At 36.7% G+C, this 17,450-nt stretch overlaps 1 protein-coding gene across 2 annotated transcripts in view; it reads left to right on the top strand.

Annotated features, from left to right (window-relative positions):
• The window catches only part of EFNA5 (ephrin A5), a 278,957-nt gene that overhangs the window by 9,724 nt on the left and 251,783 nt on the right, over positions 1-17,450 (top strand). The window lies entirely within an intron of this gene.

The raw sequence follows: 17,450 nt of genomic DNA, 5'->3' as shown, positions 1-17,450 counted from the left end.
TCTTTTTAGCTTCAATTTTAAGTTCCTCACCTTACGTTTTATGAAAAACGTTTCTTTGTTTGGCTCAGACAGTGCTTTTGTGACTTCTAGAAGGGGTCTGTAACCCTGTAGTCGCTATCAATCTTTTCCTCCCAATAGATTTATTCATCGGGTTGGGATAATGGAGGAAACTCAGATGTATGGCTCTGCTGCACCAAGTATTTATCTGCTTTATTTAGCTAATATGTACTTTTTAAAAGACAAGTGAAAGCAGTGGTTTTGTTGAAGGTCCTTTCTTTTAGTCTCTGCTCTGCAATCTCGCCAATAACCCCAGGGTTCAGACAGACCATTAATGTTTTAGATACTGTGGCATTCAGTATTTTCTTCATATATTTGTTTACTATTACTGCTGCAATAAACTTTTATGCTTATTTCTGTAGTTTTCTGGCAGGGACTCCATTTATTAAAATTTAGTGACCCAGCACTAAGAAGGGTACAGTTCAAATGGTGGTGCTCCTGACAGGGTTTTGTGTCAAACAAGAGAAAATAATAGGGAAATGAAAGCTGCCAAAATGTGTCTCCCAATTACTAATTAATCAGGCGATAAAGGACCTCAGTGACAGATCTGGTGTCTGCCATGACAGCAACTTGGGAGATGCCTTATTTTAAATACTGTATAAAACAAATTGAAGTAAGCCTCAAGGACTATAGCACCCAGATATTTGATATCACAAGTGTTAATTTTTTAAGTCTGTATAAAGCAAGGCAAAACCCAAAATTGAAACTGAATCTTTGTATTCTTCACTGATAGTATCAAAACATAAAGCTATTCTTTATGTATTTTGCTTATTAATAAGCAATGCCTTTATTCTTATTAATATTTTAGTACAGATATAATAGTATTCTTGGTTTTAGTATTGATGTAGCATTGTATACCTACTTTATCCTCGATAGAGACTTGGGAAAAAATTAAAATTTTTTTCTATCATATGCCTGTCATCAATATTTTAAGTATTACTATAATTGAAGAACAAAATTCTCCCCACCCCTGGAAATATATGTTTTTGCTGTCCCAGAGGTTCCAGTCTTTTCTGGCAATGTTCCCACTATGGTTGCAGGACCCATAATTAAATGCCTGTTTATTATTATTAGTTTATTTTTTCCATAGCTGTTACCACCTAAAAAGAAAAGGGTCTTGTATGGAACTATAGCTGTCAGGGGAACAATGAAAACTAATTACACACTCTGCTATCACTATTGTCGACTATACTCTTGGGAAAACAACAACATGACAGTGTGTGTGTGTGTGTGTGTGTATGGTGGGGTGTGTATATGTATACAGGATATTCCATATGATTATATACGTATGGGGTCAGACACATCTGATGGCTTAACTTAAAACTCTGGGTTCCCTGAAGCAAAAAAAAAAAAAAAATGTATAAAGGACAATTGAATTCAGTTAATTAAATAGAAAAAAAGCAGTTCTTTATTGGGGAGAGTATTCCTGATTTAGTATCCGTCCTTTAAAATATGGCCTAAGAGAGTCAGCAATAATCGTGACTCTGAATATCTCATTATTTTGAGTATCATTTTGGAATGGTCCTGTTACCGGTACATCTATGCTATTAATGTATTTGATTATTTACTACATAATTATCTCTTTCACAAATTATTTCTTTCCTTCGCTTTAGAGTTCTGAGTTAGTATCTGGTTATTTGAGGACTGATTACTCAGTTTGTTTATTATGTATATTTCCCTGTCACTGTATTTCTCTTTTGTTGGCTTTGGCCATTTCACTGTTCAGTAGGTGGATTTGAGAAAGAAAAGAAAACTAAAAAAATGATGTTTCTGAAACTTATAGCAGCTTTCGTATGAGATTTGGTAAGAAAAGACTTGGAGGCTATTGAATAACTTGAGGTTTGGAATCAGTTTTGGATTTTAATCATCCATGCCATTCTTGTTCTCTGGTACCACATAGAATCAGGACTTGGCCCTATATAATGGTTTCCATTACTAATTCGATTTCTTGGGTGAATTCTCCTTACTGTATTTAAAACCAGAGCCAAATGGGCGAATTCAGAAATTATATGTTGATTTAAACTTAGTTTTCCAAAGTTTTCACATTAAAGCAACATTATAGATAAATATCTAACGGAAGTAATATATTCCTATATTGAATATCTAAAGGTTACAATTGATAAAATATTGAGTGATACCTGCAGACACTGAGAGGCACACAGTGGATTCGGAGATGCATAAGACAGCATCTGTACCCTTAAAGAACTTGCAGTTTTGTGTACGTTTAAGAACTGTATACACGTAATCACAGTGCAAAGTAGAAGATACTCTAAGAAGTGTTCACATATGGATTTATTCAGCTAATATTTATCGAGTGTCCACTGTGGGCCAGGTATTGTTCTTAGTACTGGAGATATTGCAGGAAACAGTATATAAACAACATTGCTGCCATCATGAAGCAGTCAATTTGCGATTTCTAGATCACTGCTTTTCACACTCTAATGTGCACACAAGTCCTCTGAGGATTTTGTTGAAATACAGATTTTAATTCAGTAGAGCTGGGGCGGGGTCTGACATTCTGCATTTCTAGCGAGCTCCCAGGTGGTATTGATGCTGCTGGCCCATGAACCACAGTTGGAGCAGCTGGGTTCTAGATAAATCAGTGGGGAGAGAGATTACTTCTGGTTTCTTATCAAGGGCTCTTGGTTGTACTTGCCCTGAACTTTCTGTATAGTTCTACAGTTTCTCAAGTGGCTTAGTATTTGCATGAGTGCAAGTTATTTGTCTTAAGACCAGGTAGTCTTCATTTCTTGCGACTTTACCCCAAATCTCAGACAAATAAAATAGATCTTTACATTGAGGTTTATGTGTCATTAAAATACAACACTATCAAAAGTAACAGGCCAGGGATTTTGATGTAAGTCTTGCTCTTTATAGACAAATCTACTGGAGTGAAAATATTGCCTTGGTCCAAAAAGTTTAAGGAGGATCCTGTCATAAATGTCTCAATATATTTGCAAACCCTCCCCAGAGATATTTGCTATGGCAATGCCAGAATTACACCTCAGAAACAGATTTTTAACACTTTCCAATTGAAATCCATATGGTCAAATGAACCTCAAATGTTCATCTTACATTCGGCACAGAAGATGACTAACAATTTTTCTGCTTCCACTGGCAGGGTTTCTTGTGGGTGACTTTAGGAGCCTACGCTTCCTTGGAGACTTGGGAGGAAAACAGCTGTCTGCTCTAAAATTCCATGATTCTAGTGTCCTTAGTAATCTTTGTTTCTATAGAGTCTCGGTAATATAAAGTCTATAAATACGCTTCTGTTTTTTTCACAGCATATATATCATTTGCTTTTGCAAAACAATTGTGTGATGCTTGTATTCACAAGTAAAGGGTGGAACTAGTTAAATTCAGATTACTCTGCCTGCTTACTTGTTGTTCCTCACTCTTTGTGTATAAATACAATATTCCCACTCTTCTTAAGTGAACTTGAAAGTCTTTGAAAGCATAAGTAGACTTACTTAACCGATATACCTCTATGGAACAATTATTAAAAGGAAGATGAAACTGTTTGCCTGTAGACCAGCTATATTTGTATGAAAATAAACAAAAAGAAGGGAAGGATGGTTAGCACTCTTAATTCAAATATCCTTTTGTTTTTAATAACGATTTTACCAATACTTTTCTATAGTTAATTATCAAACAGAAGCAAATCTTTTCATTTTCAGATCCTTGGCAAAATGGATTTAATTAAAATATTGTGTAACTTTTATAAGAACTATGAATATTATTAAGAATAGTAAATCAAGACACGTCTGTTTTGCTTGTTCTTTGTAGGTTTATATTTATTCTCATGATGGTGTAAATAAGCATCTGAGACAGTGACTTTGAGGTGAAACCCACTTAGAGTTTCTAGTTTTATGATTCTCATAGATAAAGAAATTCGAGAATCTTCTGTGACTATGTGTGAACTTCAGTGATTCCTAAAAATGAAGTGTGCTTAGAAGATTATTAAATTTAGAAATAGGATATCTTTATTGATTAAAATGAAGTCATTTGCATATCTCCAAGGAATGGCTTTGTTCAAAATGGAGTTAATATACCTAAGATTTGTGGTCATTGCCATGTTTAGATAAAGCAGAAGATACTCAATAGTTCTAATTATTGTTTTACCCCTCCATTTTTTAAAAGGGAAAATAAATACATTGAACACTTTTTATTTAACTCAAGGCTGTTAACAGTGATTTGTCCTCAGATTAATAGGTTGTAACCAAGTTCTTGATACACTGATATTTCTACATTTAAGATTGTTTTGACTGCATAAAATAAAGGCATTGAATTTATGTACTTTTTTTTTTGTTTTGAGTTTTTATAATAGCAGCTGTTTTGGATAAAACTTCGAACGGGTTTGGGTGTCGTCTAGGCAAGGCTCAGAGAGTAAGATATTAAAAATCCTATGTCAGATTTGATTTTTAAATTGTCTTTGTTAACATTTTTTTGTTACATTTCAGATCTAGTTAAATTTCAGCTCTAATTGAGTCTAACTATGCCATTACATTTGTAATGATTAATTTTGAACCTCAGTTTCTTCACCCTAACAGATAAATGGGTATAATCAAAATGTCTCCTTCAGATCTGTGAAAATTTGAAGGAAAGTGTATCTGTAGCAGGATTTTTAAAAAGGTTATAAAAATTAGAGTAGAGATTGAGGGGGTCACCTCACTTTGCACTGATGCATCTTACTGTATAATTCTATATATTCTTGTAAGTTGCATAGAAATACAGTCTTACAGATAAAATTTTATTTTCAAAACATCATGGAAGAGTTGACTTTTTAAAAAAGATCAAGTTGTCTTATTTTGTAATATATGTTGTCCCTGATAGATATGATTTATGCATTTATATAGGATTTTCTTTTAAAGGAATTCACATTTCAGGCTTTATCTAGTGATTTCTACATGAGTAATAATGTGTGAAGAGTGACACTTGAGAGGCAAGTCAGCTAGGACCTTCTTCCAGAAAGGAAATTTGGATCTCCTCGTGAAGTTGCTGCCCTCTCAGGTTGTCTCCAATATATTGTTTCCTCTTTGACTTCTAAAACCCTAGTATTCTGCTTTGGACTTCACAGGTATAATGAGATTATCTCCATCTCAAAAGAGAAATTAATGAATACCGACACCCTTTTGGAGAATGCTTGTATATCCAATGAGGAGCTTGTTGAAACAAATCAATTCCTGTCTGGGGCTGTTCCTTACAGGCAGCCCAGCTGTCCCTGGGATCCTTGGATTCTTCTGAATCCTACTGCCAGAAAAACAGGGTTTAGCCTCTTGACGCCTCTGTGCTTAAAAAACTCCTGTTATCGACTGCTTTTAAACTTAGTACATATTAATTATGCACACATTGATGTTAGGAGCATAAATAGATCGTAACAGCGTCTAGCTAAGAAAAGAGACAGAATTTGTCAAGGAACACATATTTTAATGCACTGAAACCTAAGTTTCCTTTAACACATTACTGTCAAAGGGCCACTTTCCTGTAGAATTGTCTGGTGGTTACTCAAAGCAGGTTTTACTTCATATGTGTATAGCTAATCAGGAGAATAGCAAGTGTGCCTGTTACTTGTTTAAAAATTGCAATCGTGTACTTACGTAATTATTTTATAACATTTTACTCCTGAAGATATAAACCTCACTTAAGGCAAAAAAAATGGAATTCATAAAGGAAATTGTCAATGATCCTTATGTGCTGTACCCAGAAATTTAGTGACAACTGAGGGCAGCACTTGGCCAGTAGCAATAAAATATTGAAGTTAGTATTAGCAATACCAAAATTATTTGAAAGAGAACTGGTAACTCTCTATAACTGATTTCCCTTAAAAGTTCAGTGTTTTAATATTTGGAATTGCTATGCTCACCAGACTATCAGACTGACCTTTTTTACACTTGTATCATCTCATACAAAAGAAGGCTTCTTTTGTCCTGCTAAATTGGAAGTTAAGATTTGTCAAGGGAATGAGCTTGCTATGAGTTTATTTCAAGCTTTAAACTTTGTAATTTTATGTTACTTGGATTCAGTATGATGAATGGTTAATGGTTACAATCCCTCCTGTGTTCCAGGCTTCCTTTCTTGGCAAAAGGGTAGTCAAGAAGTTTAAATTTTGATGACATACTTATTGACACTCTGTATTATTAAAAAAATAATTCTTTATAACTCTTATATATCAGTTTAAAAATATTAGCCAGAGGCTTTATTTCAGCTAGGCTGACTTTGTATTTTCTTTCCGTGAGCGCATGTTGATTGATCAAATTAAGTGTATGGCAATCCAGTAATTCCTTAAGATGTGGCAGTAATTGGATTGAGTTGCATTTTAATTATTTAGCTTTTATTAATATGGTAAATATTTTAGTAAAGATTAGAGCTGAACATATTTCAGTGCAATTTAAACAAACATGATAGAACAAGCCTATCCTAATATACCTAACCTTTTACCTCATATATTTTGAGGAAGGGTGGTTTGAATTCTCTCCATTCTTTTTGTGAAATGCCAAATTATGTCAATGTATTTTGCTTGTTTAAGATATAGACAATGGTGAACTGCCCTTTAATACTAGGTCATCATAAACTAGAATTTTTAAGTTTAGACAGTTGCAAAACCTCTTTAATTTCTCTTGTATTAAAATTTTTGGATCATCTGACTGTCCTTATGGAAATATTGTAAAATGCGAATGGAATGTATAGTTAGGTCTTTAAGCAGGAACAATGAAGTCTCCTTATTGATTTGAATGGAATAATGAGCATTATAATTGGTTATGGCAGACAACTATGAATTTCTTTCCTCAGGTATCGAACTGAAATCTCTAGTAATTTTATATGGCCTTAATCATTTTAGTAAAACTTCCCAACTGTTATTTCGGGTTAGTTTTATGACAATTAACTCCTTAAAAAAATAAAATTAAACCAACTGGGCAAATATAAAAATTTTACAGTTGAATAGTTTTCACCTCCCTCCGCATCCCACCTCCCACCTGCCATCCCATAGAAAGCCACTGTCGCTGGGGGGAAGAGAGTGTTTGTGACTTGTTTTTCTCGGTTACTCTCTTCAGAGCCGCAGATCTACCTTCTCAATGTTGCCAAGCTAGCAGACACGCGTACTGGTATTTACCATAGCGCGCTCTCGATTCTGGGTGTTTGGTAATCACAACTTCTTTTTCGGGACACACTTGAATTGGTAGTATATATACGTGAGATCTGGTTTGGGAGTCAGCCAAGGAGTTTGGACTAACTTCCCCTAGGGCCCTCGCATTGCCCTTCTGGGCAGAGCAGGCAAACACTGGCAAGCTTTGAGTGGTTGATCGCATCAGGGCCCCTGTTCACAGGTATACAGGGGTCACACTAAGTGGATTTGCACTGTGGCCTAATACGGAGTTTTAAGACTGCAGTAATCAGTGTTGGAAGACGATTGGTTTTTCTTGTTGTAAATTGCTAATTAGTATCCAAAGTCTAACCTGTTTTGTTGCACTGCCTCCCTTTTTTTCTCTGAGAAAGTGGTTTGGACAGTAATCTATTTACTCTGTCTCTACAGCCCTCTTCCCTCTTGTTAAATAAAATCTAGAAACCTCTGGCGGCTCCCCACTGTTGAGTTCTGCTTGGAAGGAGCTTTAAAACAGTGGCTCTAAACTGAAGTAAATATTGACTGGGGCTGGGGCTGGCTGAGGCCTGCTCAAAGCCTCCTATTGTTCTTGCTTAGTCAGCACTCCAGAGGCAGCTCAAGTATGCATGTGTTAGGAGGAGAAGAAAGGCTGCGCAGGGAAATTAACAGGGCCCACAGCTGAACTCCTAAATGCACCATATAGAGGAAAGAGAAGCTGACTACAAAGCCAGCAGGAGCTTATGCTGGGTTACAGAGAATTTGGGAGACTGGAGTGCCAAAACACTCTCTGCCCTCTTTCAGAAGTTTAAGGTACATGGAGCTATTGGTCTTGGTGGGTCCGGCCCTTCATGCCAGATGCCCTGTTCTCAAGGGCACATGAAGTGTAGCATTCTGGTGGAGTTGAAAGAAAGATGAGGGGTGAACCTGGATTCCAGACTAATCCTTCTCCCTCCCTGATACCTGTTCTGATGCTTCTGTCAGCCTTTGCAACTTCAGCTGTCATGTCGGATTACACACTCTCTTGGGTCTCCTAAGTGCTTCAGCATCCCTGGGGTATCAGATGGGTGATGGAGAACCATATGTCATCTGAAATGCAACTTCTGAAGTTCTGAAGAGGAGATGTTCTTATTATATGAAAAATTGAAACTTTTTATTTTAAAAAGGAAAATTAAATCATTTAAATATGGAACAGATTCCCTTGTTTAAAGTGGAGTACTTTGAGTAAAAGCTGACTGTATTTTTACCATTCAGTTCAAGAACCCAAACAAACAGCTGGCTGACTTATGTTTTAGTAAAAATCATCCCGGTACATTTACTAACTGGAAAAGTAAACATCCTTAAAATGAAATTCTCATGTGTCCTGACTGCAAAGTGATTTTTTAATAAAGACACAGTAAAACCACCAATAGCATATTTGGATTGTTGTTCATTTTGACTAATATTGTAAACGTCCCTACATCTTAATGCCTGGTCTTCTGTGACATTTGATGTGAACCTGTCAGTGCTGAAGACCACATGCAGGCAAATACCAAGACAATTAGAAAATTCATTAATTGTCAAGGCAGTGATCAAAATGTTCTGCTTCACTCAGGCTAATAATGAACAACAAACAAAGAATGTCACAATAAAGCATGGAATGCTATGGACAGAGAGAGCAAGCACATCTGTTCAGAGTATCAGGAACTACTTGCTGGAAGAGGAATAGTGTAGACTAGGCCTTGAATGATGGATATGATTTTAATAGAGATGGAGACAAATAGCAGAAGAATATTCCAGGGATTCATAACAACAGGAGTAAAGACTTGCTGGCTGTAACTTTGTGGGTGGATTTGGGGGACGTACAGAAAGCAGTTAATTCCGAGTGAATGAGATCTGGTGGAAGATCGGAAGCTTGGGCTACAGTGGGTTAGCCATGTTGCAGGATCTCACTGTGAGGCTTCTGATATCAAGGGGGAGGGTCATGTATAACAATTATAATATACATATTCTCATGTATATTATAATTCTGCACTGTTGTGTGTCTTAGCTGCTGTTTAATTGCTTTGCAAATATAACTGAATACCGGAAAAATTTGAAGGTCTCAAATTAAGCTTGGTTTATAAGTGGTTAGGTGGTGGGATGGTAAAAATCAGGGCAGTTTTAATATTTCCAGATGGAACCTGAGAGTGCTGTATCACATCTAAATTATTTCTCTGATTTATGGATTGAGCAGTTGTTTTCAAACTTCTTTTTTAGCCAAGAAACATTGTTCGTAAAAATCGTTAGCAGAAAACTAATATATAAAACAGAAAAAAAGAAAACCAAAAACCATCAAACAAACGAACGTGAGGCTGCATTTAGGAGAGATTGGGGTCTGGGCCTCCACCCACCTCTGGCTCTTTGAGTCCCTTTTCAAAACCGCCAAGTAATGCCTTGGCGGTTACTCAGAGGAGTGCAGGATGATTCAGTTTTGCCTTTACAGGCACAAAAGTGCTCCTATGCCCTTCTAGAGACAGAGGTATTTCTGAATAGCTCCCATTTATTGAGCACTTACTGTGTACCAAGCACAGTGCTTTACAGACTTCACAATCATTATGTATTTAATCCTGACAGCACCTTTTATGAAGAAGGAAACGTAATGGTCCTCTTTTACAGATGAGAAAACTGAGCTTTATATACTTTGACCTTGGCCGGTAAGTGGCTCTTAACTGCTTAGCTGGGCTGTGTGGAGTGACACACTGGCTAACACAATTAGTGAAATGTTGAAAGGTGACCTTGAGACAGAATTTTTCAGGAGGCGCAGTGGAGAAGAACGATGGAGACCATATGCTAATATGAAAGGAGGGTTAAAAATGTATGCTTATATTCCCCCTTGTTGAGCATTTAATGGATTTGAGAGGTGGCAAGCCGCAACTGGTACACCTACAGCAGATAATTAGTACCACCCACTGGAGGTTAAGTGTTTCGTTGACTCCTTTGGAGCTAATTGTGAGGCTGTGTGTATACGTATACAGCGTGCATTGTATATGAAGACTAATCGGACTGGTAGGGAATTCACATGCCAGCTAGCCCTCTTCCTCTGCATTCGGGCAAGCTTGATTCTTGAGGCCTTGCCAAAGTACAGCGCAATTTTTTGAAGAATTTTAGGAGAAATTCTAGAATTCCTTGAATAAAAGCTTAAGTTTAACAATCATATCGTCAGGAAATTTTCTCCTATATTTAATTTAAACTCCTGCGCTTTCAGTCAGCTTTGATTTACATAATAACAATATGAATTTACTTTAAAAATTTTAAATGCAGCTTTTGCCTACTCCACAGTAAATACATCCTGAGCAAGAAACACATGTTTCTTAAGCTATCGAGAACAGCATATGAATGCTTGAATTGACTCTATATTCTTTTGTGTCCCAAATCCCCGCACCCCCCCCATCTTCCTCCCCTTGCTGTTGCTTCCTTTCATCAGAGGAGTTTTTGCCCTGTAGCTTAACAGCCAGTAAATTATTCCTGATTAGTTTCAAAGACAAAAGTCTCCTGATAGGATGTGGATGGATCAGGTTCCCAGCTAATCTCCAGAGAGACAACATGGAGGGGAAGAAGGAGTTTTGGCACCTTATCCGTTATGGACATCTGCTTTGCCAGACTAAACCAGGTCTTTTAGTTGAAACGTGTGCCTGGAAACATGAGGTGGTTCATCGCCCATGCACAGTCCTTTGTACTTCTGCACTGGAAGTTGTTACCCTTTCTTCTTCTTTAGTGAATATAAAGAATATTGGCATATGGACAATACTGTAGTTGGTGTGCACTATCTGCATCTTTGTATGTGTTCTGTTCCCTAGATGATAAGACTCTTGAGGTCAGGATTGTGGTTTATATGCAGAAGCACTCTAAACAAGGTCTGGCCCATGATGGTTAAGAATCTGAGACAGGTCCTGGGTATAATTCTCAGCTCCTCCACTAACTAGGTGCTGTGGGCCTGGACAGGTTACTTAACCTTTCCCCGCTTCACCTACCTCATTTGTAAATGAGAATAATAAATGTATTTATCTGGTAGAGTTATTGTGGTGATTAAATGACATGTTACATTAGAACAGTTCCTGGCACAGAGTATGTGATTAGTAAATGTTAGTTAGCTAATAATAAATACTTTTGCATGAATTTCTTTATTTTCATTATCTTTTTATGTACAAAAAAATCTTACAATGGTACAGAGACATATTAAAGAGACAGCATTGACTAACTTTGGAGTCTGGGTGATCTGGGTTCAAATGCTGATTCTTTTCCTTAACTCTAAGTTTTGCTTGTGTAAAATAGAGAGGATGTATAATTTGTGATGATCCAGTGAGAAAGTAAATGCATGTAAAATACCTGCTGCATGATATCCTCTCAGTGAAATCTAGGTGTTATTATTAATTTAGACAATCATTTGAGTATTAACCTAGGAGATGCATTGTCTGCCCATAGACTTTCTCTCTTCATTTTCCTGCCTGTTGCCAAATGTTGTGGTAACCTAACTGAACTCATGTGTTAATTGTGTGGAAATTCTCTTTTCTGATTTTTTCAGTTTGAAAGATAAAGTAATATCTTTTCAAAAAAAAAAAAAATACTAAGGCCTGGAGTCAGGTGATGTGGATGTCACTGTTTTTTTTTTTTTTTTTTTCTACCAACTAGATGCTTGACCTTAAGCAAATCACTGAATGCTCCAGGACTCTGTTTTTCATCTTGACAACAAGGTGACTGAATTAGTTCATCTCTTATGCTAGAGCATCTGACTCAGAAGATTTGAGATGTGTCACTGCTTTGACACTACTTAACTGTTTGACCTTGGGCAAGTCACTTAACCTTGGTTAAGTTGAGTTTCCTCATCTGTGAAATGAGAGGATTGTTGTCCTCTGGGAGGTCATTGTCAACTTCATTTTTGTTTTATTAATGCAGAGGAACTAATACATATGTATCTACATGTCTAAACTTTTGAAGAAAACACACACATGATATTTTGTTTTTTACTTTCAAACTTAACTTTAAAGATTAAAAAAAATTTTTCTGTGTCACTTCTAAACATGAATTTAAGGATTTATCTGGAAAACTATCCTGAAGTTATGGTTAATCAGTAAGAAAAATAATGTACAATTTCAGAGCTTTGGGTATATGTTTTATACCCAAACTAGCCAATACACTCTCATCCAAGTTAATGAATCCAATCCTGAGATTTGACACAGGGAGACTTTGGCGGAATTGTATCTGATTAAACACCCATTTTAATTTGGTTCTAAAAATTAAGAAGAGTTTTTAAGAAGTGTTTCAAAAGAAGAAAAAGAAGGACCTAGAATTTAAAAAATATTCTTCTGTTCACATCTGTAAGATCTAAATCACAAGTTGATTTACTGAACTGTTTGGTTTTCATTTGTTTTCCATTGGGAGGAGTTATGAAGTAGAATAGGGAAGACTTTAGAAAATTGGGTAAACATATAAGTATTGGAACACAGAATACAGTTGTACAATTTAAATCTTTATCATAAGTTATATAAATATGACTCAGTCTTTTGTCCTGTTTTTTGCTGTATCTTGTCTAATTTTGCATACTTATTTTTACATTATTACTAAAAAAATTTAAATAATGTCATGGTAGGCTTTATAATATGAAATGAACATTTCAAACATTACTTTCGTAATCAGTGAAAACTGAAGTGGACAAGACACACTGGATCTTTAAAATAAGTTTCGAGGTGCCAGTTCACTATACAAGAAAGAATGATTCAGCCAGAAAATCAATTAAAATTTTAAGTGATTTATGCATTTGCATCACGATGATGGTAAATGTAGATATAAAGAGTAATGAGTAATTATTAGCTAACTTACCTGTTTCATGCCTTCCTTGTAGGAGAAACCTGTTTACAGAGGAGAAATCATCTCATTTATTTGGAGATGCTTGGCCCACTTCAGGGTCTATTTTCTTAGTAGTTTCTAGTCAGATTATTCCTAATCAGTTTCATGGCTAGATTGGACTGTCTTCACCCCATTTCCTGTGGCATTGTGGGTTTTCAGTGGACTAATCACAATCACAGAGCACGAAGATGTGTCCTCTTAGAGGTCAGGTCTTGTTCTCATCCAAATAGATTGATTTGTGAGCAGTAGCAATTACAGACAGCGGGTGTGTGTTTGCAGTGTGTTTCTGCGTTTAGTAATTTGTTGGACATGAATGTAACATTTTTCATTTCCTTGCTATCTAATAAAAGCTGTCTGACTAAATTTAAAGAATCCAAGTTTAACTTTTGTAGACTCTGTTTTTTTTCCCTTAGCTTATAATTTTGTAACCTTTCATTGCTGTTTTTCAGAATGAGTATTAAAGTAGGTTTATTTTGCTGATGTTTATTTCTAGTTAACAATATAGCTATGTTGATTTAAAAACCTACTTAAAATAAGAGCTCATTATAATAACAATGCTGATTATGAAACTGTGATTTTAAGCTATGTTTTATACAAATATTGAGTTACTATTAATCCATTATAGACACTTGTACCCGTGATGAAATTGTGAGAGGCTGAAGAAAGTGTATGCATATATATAATAGCTGTATACTTAAACTGAAAAGTTTGAGTGTCTGGTTCTTAAGTTTCCAGAATTGCATAAGATAGAAATACATTGATAACAGTTAATATGCAAAACAAGTCATTTTATTTAAATACATATATAAACTGCATTTTATCTGCAAATGATTCCACCTACTATGTCATTTACTTTTTGTTTTATATTATCAGAGTGATAGCATCAGAAAGATGCTATTTTTGGAAAAAAGTCAATAATTTGTATTATGGGACCCATATTATGCATAACTATCATTTAGGTGATATTTTAGTTAAACCTGCTTATTAGCTATCTATAGTGCACTGATAATAATATCCAGAAGTCCCAATTCCACAGTAAAATGACTGTATCTGGAGGAACTTGGAGAACTGATCTCGAATGTGTATCCTTTACACACAAAAAATCCTACATGATGAAGCTTTTTCAATAAGATTTTTTCACATGTCTTCGGAGTCAGGACTCTTCCGTCTTAAGAACTACGTTCAGTGACAGTACCCCGGTAGTAAGTAACAGTATCCCCGGCCCTACCTCCATGCTTCCATGAAAATATTTTTTCAGAAGCAGTAGTTTTAGTGTTCTCATGGTTTTAACAGCTATGTCTTTCAATAATGACACACTCAACATGAGTACATGTAACTATTCCTGTCTCCATGTTTACAGGGAGACCAGGAATTCAAGTGGATCTGTGAAAGGAAGAATTAGCACCCACACGTTTAACTAGTGCCTTCCCCCCATTACCTTTCATATCACTTGGTAGCAACTGTCTCATCTCCCTGAAGACGTTAATTATATCAGATACACTGTAATCGCTTTGGTGTCAGGGTCACGCCTTGTTAATCTTTACTGTAGTTGGCATAGTGCTTGGCACACAGTAGGCACTTTGTAGGATTCTAAAAATATGAGAATGATAATGCCATTAAGCATATAGCATCTGCTTAGATTCCGCTCATCTTTCACTTCATTGAAAAGGAGCTACGCTTTAGTTAACACATTTTGTACTTGATAATTATAAACACAGCTAACCTATGATTATTCTTCACAGTGGAAGTGCAAATAGATCCTTATTCATTGTTTTTCTCAGCCACATTGTTTGGTCTCAGCCTCTTAGGTATTTGAAGAGATGGATTGATGATGGCAAAGCAGGTGACAGGCTTCAGGCCACAGGGAATGTGTGCTCAAGTGAGTTTGGCTTTCTTCATGTAACTGAATCCTCCATATTTACCTGGAGAAAACAGTAATAGCTTAATGGCTGATTTGGTCATGCCTTAGGATGGGCCTTTAATGGTGTTTTTTTGTCTGTTTATTTTAGCGATCTTCAAATCAAGAATTGCATCTTTAAAAATGCCAAACACTTTAAATATTTGGGGGCTATCCTGTACAGACTTGATGACTTTAAGTCTATGCAGTGTCCACAAGATATGAGTAAAGTAAAAATAACATTTTCCCCCAAATCCTTTTGAAGTAAGATTCAGACAGAAACATTTATTTGCTCTGGTATTTTGGGACAAATTTAATGTTAGAACTAGACTAACTCTAAAACTTGATTCAATATATTGTGGGCAGATTGTTTAAGATGGCACTTAAAAACACTGTCACACGCATACAAAGATTTGATAGAAATCAATTTGGTAATGATGTTAACATATGAATAGTGAGTGCCCTTTGGGGGGCCGTTTAAATAAAGTATCGTGAATGGTGGTATAAATTTAATTTAGTCGTCTCTGGATAAAGTACAAATGAACAATTTAGTGTTTACGCAGGTTAAAGGTGGCTAAGAAAATGCTTCCACTCCTACAAAGCAGACTTGCTCATTTTAATCATTTTTTCTGGATGAATTTAACTCATACTGGAACAGTTGAAAACATTTGCAAGTCGTGACATTATATAACCTGACAGTTTTTTCATCTTTAAAAGTAAATGACAGTCTTCAATTTGTTGAAGAAGTTCATTTTTTTAACTCGAGCATTTACTGTGTTAGGTACTGACTAGGTAATTAACAAAAGTATTTTTGGATAACAAAATCAACAGTTATTCATAAATGAATAGCTGAATTTATCTGCTTGTTTTGCTTTACTGCAAAACGTACAACTTTGTGTTTACATGAGAAATTTCTTTAGATAACATTACTTTTTCCCTTTCACGAACCTTCTTCTACAGGCCATGTTTTCTTCATTAATTTGTATAAATAATCTTTGAAATGAAGCAAAATGTTCTCATACTTTCTTTCTAAATGTTTCTTTTTCTCTCCTTTCATTTATAAGTAAGCACTGAACTTTTTGCGGAGGTTACTAGGAGCTAACAAGTAGCGTACAATGTTTGTCAGACGAATGTGAGGCAAGGTGACTATTTCTGTCTAATGGAGGATGACAACGACGGATTTAAGAAGTCATCCCCTTATTGTCTCTAGCACAAAAACCTTCTGCCTGCATCTTTCAGCTTGTAACACCACTTCTAAAGGATCCATGGGCAAACTGCTGAATTTTTATTAATCAGCTTAACTTAATGAAATGAAAAGACCTTTTCAAAAGAATGAAGAAGGGAGAGACAGATACTGAGAGCTACTCTAATTCTTTTCCATGAAAAAACCATTTTCCTTCCAGATTTTTTAGGGAAGACATATTCAGTCCTGTGTCCAGGTAATTCATCTGGCTCATCTTTCTAATTTTCACACACTTAGGGACTTTCCCTAGCCATGTGCTGCCTTTATTATTATTTTTTAAAGAAAATAGACAGCTATAAAGAAGAGTTAATGAGAGTTGAGGGGGGAAATGCCTTTGGGAAAGGAGGCAGGAAAGCTTAAGCTGATAAAACATGACTCCTTTTTGATGGGGGCTCTGTTTGGATAACTTGCCCTTGTCTAAATTCTTCTCTCTTCCCATCCTTCCTGCTCCCCCCACCCCTTTTCCTCTCCCTGTCTTGTCAAGCCTACTTCATAAACGGTAGCAGCTGGAGATCTTTTAGTGGCATTCAGGGATTACTTCCCTTTGGGGTTTTCATAAGCCTGGATGCTTGAAACATAGTAAAGACGCTTTTGGAGACAATCACCATTCAGGCTGGGGACCATGGAACCTTTCAGGGCCCAGATGGTTGGGTCCAGGTGGGACCCCAGGGTGCATGGAGCACAGCACATCACCGTAGCGAGGACTCTGGGCCCTGAAGGACAGACTGGGAAGCAGTCAATAGAGCGATGGTTTTCTGTGCAGTCAGTAGAGGGTGCTTTGCATGATTTCTCAACCCACTTGACTCGTGCGCCCTTAAATTACTGGACTTAAATCTCTGATCAGCCAGAGTTGCCACCACTCAAGTCCCATGGTTCAGGGCTTATCATCCTCCATGGTGGAAAGCTGCCCACAGTGGGGACACTAAGATGGCAAGATGCTGACCTCATTAGGTAGATCTCCTGAGGTGTGTCATTGGTGGTCGGGTGGTACAGAGTGCCTCAATGTTGGAAGAGAAATGTCTTGTTGCCACGTAATTGTCAAGGCCACCTAGTAGCTTTTTTTTTTTTTTTTGCAGTACGCGGGCCTCTCACTGTTGTGGCCTCTCCCGTTGCGGAGCACAGGTTCCGGACATGCAGGCCCAGCGGCCATGGCTCACGGGCCCAGCCGCTCCTCGGCATGTGGGATCTTCCTGGACCGGGCCACGAACCCGCGTCCCCTGCATCGGCAGGCGGACTCTCAACCACAGCGCCACCAGGGAAGCCCCCACCTAGTAGCTTTTTTATGTTACCTA

Source organism: Globicephala melas, chromosome 3 (genome assembly GCF_963455315.2).
Source record: "Globicephala melas chromosome 3, mGloMel1.2, whole genome shotgun sequence".
NCBI lineage: Eukaryota > Metazoa > Chordata > Mammalia > Artiodactyla > Delphinidae > Globicephala > Globicephala melas.
This window is presented reverse-complemented; position numbering and strand designations above follow the sequence as displayed.